Source organism: Sesamum indicum, linkage group LG13 (genome assembly GCF_026168435.1).
Source record: "Sesamum indicum cultivar Baizhima isolate 11 linkage group LG13, ASM2616843v1, whole genome shotgun sequence".
Taxonomy (NCBI): domain Eukaryota; kingdom Viridiplantae; phylum Streptophyta; class Magnoliopsida; order Lamiales; family Pedaliaceae; genus Sesamum; species Sesamum indicum.
The window spans coordinates 3,557,820-3,565,000 of record NC_142669.1 but is presented as its reverse complement, the minus strand read 5'-3'; the positions used below and the strand labels follow the sequence as shown (position 1 = coordinate 3,565,000).

General features: G+C 47.9%; 1 non-coding gene and 1 pseudogene across 1 annotated transcript; both read left to right on the top strand.

Moving 5' to 3' along the window:
• The first annotated feature begins 469 nt into the window (after nt 1–469).
• LOC148784384 (18S ribosomal RNA) lies at nt 470–4,123 on the top strand (annotated as a pseudogene).
• Nucleotides 4,124–4,359: 236 nt separating this feature from the next.
• Nucleotides 4,360–4,514, top strand: LOC148784383 (5.8S ribosomal RNA). Its single transcript, XR_016063904.1, has one exon. It is a non-coding gene; the product is annotated as a 5.8S ribosomal RNA (ribosomal RNA).
• The last annotated feature ends 2,667 nt before the right edge of the window (nt 4,515–7,181 follow it).

Sequence of the window (7,181 nt, the reverse complement as noted above, 5' to 3'; positions counted from 1 at the left end):
ATACCTGTCGAGACCCGAAAGATGGTGAACTATGCTTGAGCGGGGCGAAGCCAGAGGAAACTCTGGTGGAGGCCCACAGCGATACCAACGTGCAAATCGTTCGTCTGACTTGGGTATAGGGGCGAAAGACTAATCGAACCGTCTAGTAGCTGGTTCCCTCTGAAGTTTCCCTCAGGATAGCTGGAGCTCGAGCGCGAGTTCTATCGGGTAAAGCCAATGATTAGAGGCATCGCGGCGCGGGGTGGACCTCGAGGAGCGCGCTGTGTCCCACGTCCCGCGCACGGCCGCACGTGCCCGGGTCGTTGGCCCATTGCGTCGTCGCCCGATCTCTCGGATGCGGAACACACGGTGGGTACGTGGAGCTCGGCCTCTGTTTACCCTGAAAACAAGCGTTCAGTGCTTCGTGCGAACGACGCCCGCCAACGTTTTGGGCTCATCCCATGCGGGCGGCGAAGTCGGTGAGGAATGCTACCTAGTTGATCCTGCCAGTAGTCATATGCTTGTCTCAAAGATTAAGCCATGCATGTGTAAGTATGAACTAATTCAAACTGTGAAACTACGAATGGCTCATTAAATCAGTTATAGTTGGTTTGATGGTACCTGCTACTCGGACAACCGTAGTAATTCTAGAGCTAATACGTGCAACAAACCCCGACTTCTGGAAGGGATGCATTTATTAGATAAAAGGTGGACACGGGCTCCGCCCGTTGCTGCGATGATTCACGATAAGTCGACGGATCACACGGCCCTCGTGCCGGCGACGCATCATTCAAATTTCTGCCCTATCAACTTTCGATGGTAGGATAGTGGCCTACTATGGTGGTGACGGGTGACGGAGTATTAGGGTTCGATTCCGGAGTGGGAGCCTGAGCAATGGCTACCACATCCAAGGAAGGCAGCAGGCGTGCAAATTACCCAATCCTGACATGGGGGGTAGTCACAATAAACAACAATACCGGCCTCTACGAGTCTGCTAATTGAAATGAGTACAATCTAAATTCCTTAACGAGGATCCATTGGAGGGCAAGTCTGGTTCCAGCAGCCATGTTCGGGCTTTTTCCATGAAGCTTTGGTGGCGATTTAGGCTGAAATCATCCTTGTGGTCGGAATTCTTGCATGACCGATATTGTAGGAATCTTCATCCTACTCATGTGTTGTATAATCACAATCATTCCTCTGTTTAGCATCGCCTGTGTCGCATCAGGGATGTGGCGGAACCTCTAATATTCTGGACTTTGGGCCAGGGGCAGTGTCTTTTTGGCATGATAATTGGTTCGGTGAGAAGCCCCTAGCCCAGCTAGTTCGCTGGGCCCCCGACACTATCGAGCCGGTATGCTATTATTGGCATGAGGGAGAATGGAATGTCCCCAGAATCTTTAGAATTGTCCCGGCATGTTATCTGCCAAATTCCTATTGCAGCGGGACAGAAGGACAAAATTGTGTGGACTGCGGCGAGTAATGGGAGATTTTCCATGGCATCGGCATGGGAGGCTATTCGAGTCGTGTCTCCTCGGTGACAACTTTTTACAGGTATATGGCATCGCTCCTTGCGTCCAACGGTGTCCGTTTTCTTATGGCGGCTTTTCCAGGATTGGATCCCAATGGATGAACGCATAAAGCGAAAGGGATTTAGTTTTCCATCTAAATGCCAATGTTGTGAGGCAGAGGAGAGCATCTCTCATCTGTTTGTTGAAGGGGTGATATTTCGTGATGTGTGGCTGCATTTTGCCAACGTCTTTGGGCTTCAGCTTTGTGAAACGGAGGACCTAATTTGTATGGTCCACTTTTGGCGATACTCTACCCCGTTTCACTCAGATTTGCATATTCGCACTTTGGTACCATTTCTGATTCTATTGTCTACTTGGACGCAGCGAAATGCTGCAAAATATCATGGGGTACATTTTACGGCCACGGGAATCATATTTGAGGTTCAACGCCAGCTTCGCACACTGTATGCTGCACGGGTCATGACGAGCATATAGTGGAAGGGGGACTTGCACCGGGCGGTGGCTATGGGTTTCTGCTTCAGGCCAGTGATGCCTCGAGCTCCTAGAGTGGTGCATTGGAGTACCGCTACTCCGACGTGGTTTAAGCTGAATTCGGATGGGTCCTCGCTGGGAAACCCCGGGCCGGGCAGCAGCGGCAGGCATTATTAGGGCTGAAATTTGACAGGTGCATCTAGCATACCAGTTTGCTTTGGGTACGGCCACTAGTGTGGTCTCAGAGCTTACTGCTGTTTAGCGTGGTTTAGAGCTAGCTCGAGCACACAGTTTAGCACCCATAGTTGTTGAGGTAGATGCTACCGTTGTTCTCCAGCTCTTACAGTCACGAGTATCTGGGATGTGGGAGGTGCACCATTTGATAATGTGCATTGTACAGCTTCAACAGGAATTAGGATCGGACGTACGACATGTTTTTCGAGAGGCTAATGGAGCGGCTGATTATCTTGCGAAGGAAGCCGCATCTCAGCAATTGACTCGGGTTATGTATCAGGAGGACATTACGGGAAAATTGCGAGGCATTATCAGACTGGATAAACTGGGTACTCCCCACCTTCGCCGGTAAGTCTTAGTGATGCTTTGAGATTGATTTTCGGTTGGGCGGTTGGGGGAGATATTGGCGGGGGCATTACGCAGTAAGTCAGACTACTGTATAAAAGGGAAGAGCATGTCTATAGATCAAATTCTACCGTATTTCTAGACTTGTATAGAGTTTGCACATAGATTAGAATTTTTTTTAAAGTAAAGGGAGTAAGTACTCCTCATTTACTGTTTTCGAATTGTACACTTTATAATTTTTTCTGAGTTAATAAACGGATAAGGGTCCGCCAAACCCCCCGCATAGGCACAGGCGGCTTTCGCCAAAAAAAAAAAAGTCTGGTTCCAGCACCCGCGGTAATTCCAACTCCAATAGCGCATATTTAAATTGTTGCACTTAAAAAGCTTGTAGTTGGACCTTCGGTTGGGCCGGTCGGTCCGCCTCTGGTGTGCACCGATTGTCTCATCCCTTCTGCCGGCAATGCGCTCCTGGTCTTAATTGACCAGGGTCGTGCCTCCGGTGCTGTTACTTTGAAGAAATTAGAGTGCTCGAAGCAAGCCTACGCTCTGTATACATTAGCATGGGATAACATTATAGGATTTCGGTCCTATTACGTTGGCCTTCGGGATCGGAGTAATGATTAACAGGGACAGTCGGGGGCATTCATATTTCATAGTCAAAGGTGAAATTCTTGGATTTATGACAGACGAACAACTGCGAAAGCATTTGTCAAGGATGTTTTCATTAATTAAGAACGAAAGTTGGGGGATCGAAGACGACCAGATACCGTCCTAGTCTCAACCATAAACGATGCCGATCAGGGATCGGCGGATGTTGCTTTTAGGACTCCACCGGCACATTATGAGAAATCAAAGTCTTTGGGTTGCAGGGGGAGTATGGTCGCAAGACTGAAACTTAAAGGAATTGACGAAAGGGCACCACTAGGAGTGGAGCCTACGGCTTATTTTGACTCAACATGGGGAAACTTACCGGGTCCTGACATAGTAAGTATTGACAGACTGAGAGCTCTTTCTTGATTCTATGGGTGGTGGTGAATGGCCGTTCTTAGTTGATGGAGCGTTTGTCTGGTTAATTCCGTTAACGAACGAGACCTCAGCCTGCTAACTAGCTATGCGGAGGTATCCCTCCTCGGCCAGCTTCTTAGAGGGACTACGGCTTTTTAGGCCGCGGAAGTTTGAGGCAATAACAGGTCTATGATGCCCTTAGATGTTTTCGGCGGCACGCGCGCTACACTGATGTATTCAACGAGTCTATAGCCTTGGCCGACAGGCCCGGGTAATATTTGAAATTTCATCATGATGGGGATAGATCATTACAATTCTTGGTTTACAACGAGGAATTTCTAGTAAGCACGAGTCATCAGCTCGCGTTGACTACGTCCCTGCCCTTTGTACACACCGCCTGTCGCTCCTACCAATTAAATGGTCCGGTGAAGTGTTCGGATCGAGGCGACGTGGGCAGTTCGCTGCCGACGACGTCGCGAGAAATCCACTGAACCTCATCATTTAGAGGAAGGAGAAGTCGTAACAAGGTTTCCGTAGGTGAACCTGCGTAAGGATCATTGTCGAAACCTGCAAAGGCAGACCGTGAACACGTTAAAAATAAAATCGGGGCCCGGGCGCGGGGCGAGCGCCCCCATCCAGTCCCCTATCCCGCCGGTGCGCGCTCACCCGGGCGCCGTGCGGGCTAACAAACCCCCGACGCGGTACGCGCCAAGAAAAACTGAACGAAGCGTCTGCCGCAAGGTGGCCCCGTCCGCAGGGTGCACGGGCGTAGGGGACGTCTCTCGAATGTCAAAACGACTCTCGGCAATGGATATCTCGGCTCTCGCATTGATGAAGAACGTAGCAAAATGCGACACTTGGTGTGAATTGCAGAATCCCGTGAACCGTCGAGTCTTTGAATGGAAGTTGCGCCCAATGCCATTAGGCCAGGGCACGTCTGCCTGGGCGTGGGGGGCGGACATTGGCCTCCCGTGAGCGGTCGTGCTCGACCGGCCCAAATTCGATCCCACGGCGACGCTTCATCACGACTAGTGGTGGTTGAACCCTCAACTCGCGTGTTGTCGTGTCGCGCTCGGCGTCGTCAACTCGGGCATCACGTTGGACCCAAAGGCGCCAGCGCCTCCGACCGCTACCCCAGGTCAGGCGGAATCACCCGCTGAGTTTAAGCATATCAATAAGCAGAGGAAAAGAAACTTACAAGGATTCCCCTAGTAACGACGAGGGAACCGAGAATAGCCCAACTTGAGATTCGGGCGGCTTCGCTGTCCGAATTGTAGTCTGGAGAAGCGTCCTCAGCGGCGGACCGGGCCCAAGTCCCCTGGAAAGGGGCGCCGGAGAGGGTGAGAGCCCCGTCGTGCCCGGATCCTACCGCACCACGAGGCACTATCGGCGAGTCGGGTTGTTTGCGAATGCAGCCCTAATCGGGCGGTAAATTCCGTCTAAGGCTAAATACAGGCGAGAGACCGATAGTGAACAAGTACCGCGAGGGAAAGATGAAAAGGACATTGAAAAGAGAGTCAAAAAGTGCTTGAAATTATCGGGAGGGAAGCGGATGGGGGCCGGCGATGCGCCCTGGTCGGATGAGGAATGGCAAGAGCCGGTACGTCGATCTGCTCGGGGCACGGACCAGCGCGGATTGAGGTGGCGGCCAAAGCCCAGGCAGTCGATATGCCCGTGGAACACCATCGCCCCGATCGTGGCGGACAGCGCGCGCCTCCGTCGTGCTTCAGCAGCTGCGCGCTCCCAGCGCTGGCCAGCAGGCTCCCCATTCGACCCGTCTTGAAACACAGACTAAGGAATCTTGCATGTGTGCGAGTCAACGGGCGAGCAAACCCGTAAAGCGTAAGGAAGCTGACCGGCGCGATCCCACCTAAGGGGTGCAACGCTGACCAACCTTGATCTTCTAAGAAGGGTTCGAGTGAGCATACCTGTCGGGAGCCGAAAGATGGTGAACTATGCCTGAGCGGGGCGAAGCCAGAGGAATCTCTTCTTGAGTATTAGGATTTTTTGTGAAAAATCTCTTCTTGCAATAACGGGTAAGGTTTCCCTTGCTTCTTTAGGAAAAACTCTAGGTGTTTCCGTGCAAATTCCTGATCCCAAATCAATATGAGCTGTAAAATACTCTGTCTTATATTGATCATACAACATACCTACAGATATGTATATAGAAAAGAGACTCATCATTCAATCCTTATGGTAACACCATCAGACTGAATTTCATTCTATTACCTTTACTTCTGCATGGTTTAAGATTTTCGAGGAAACTTAACACCAAAGTCATACTCGTCCTGCAACACCCGTGACTAAAATTTCATGGCCTGCTATTTCTACCATGCCTTCATATTTTCCAACAATAGGATGTTGCAAATGATATAAGTCATCACAATGGAAAAAAGTTTCTTTCTTAGTTTTACGTTATCTACCCTAATCTCTTGAGGAGTTAAAACTTTTAATAACTCTTTCTCCTTTCCTTTGTAGCCTGTAATCCTATCTTCCGAAATGGACATCCGAGTACTAAACTCAGTTTTAAAGCTAAGTGTTCTATCTAATACTGGGTGATCTTTTATGATGATATCAACACCACCTATATTAGGTATCCTAATAGGATCTGGTGTCATTATCTTATCGAATTCCTTGAAAATTTTAGGAATTTCAATATACTCTTTCCTAAGGAACAAATTTGAATGATGAGTATTGAAAAGGGCATAACCTAATCTATAAGTTATAGAATATGGTCTGTTACCTTCTTTTATTAGATCTTTTCTCTTAAAATCGTGATGAAGGTTTAAGACTCTACTGAAATCATGGTCTACTAGGTTGTATGCAATTTTAGGATGAATGTCAAACATTATCGATAAATTGTATTTCTGGATGAATGTCAAACATTATCGACAAATTACCTATCATTGTTACAAAATAGTCATCTCTTAAGTTATTGATTATTCTATCCATTATCGATAAATGTATTTCTGGATCAATTCCTTCCTTAAAAGTTGCTTTCATTACTAGTTCAATAGTTTCTATGTGGATTCATTTCATCGTAACAACTACTTCTCTAACCTTACTTAATTCTTCAAGAATTTCTTCTTTAGGAATTAATTGCATCTCCATCACATTACCAGAAAGTTCCATAGGTATAGCAAACTCACCTGAACTTACTTTGTAGATTATGTGATGCTTCCTTTAGTTCAGTCCTATCAGATTTGGGATTTTTCCAATTACTCCAATCCTAAAACCATCATATGGGCTGAGGTTAAAATCTTGTCGCATGATTCTTTTCATAGTTTTGCTTGACACCGTCATTTTGGAAAAGAATTCTGATACGCTTTCGAAAGTTTGAATCCTATCTCCCTCGTTGCAATTATTTTGACTCGGTTCAAGATCCATCCAAATCAGTCTCTATTTTCTCCTCATAGACGCTTTCGTCTGAAGAAAGATCTTCGAATTGGTTGATGGGTACCAAATCGCCATAGTAAACTGCATCTAGAATATCACCCGTGGCGTCAAATTTTTGCAATTCACCACGTTTCTACGGGCAATCGGGAGATATATGTCCTTTTTCTCTACAAGTCCAGCAATTGTAGTCTTTGAAACTTTCAGTGACTCGAGTGGGCCCGT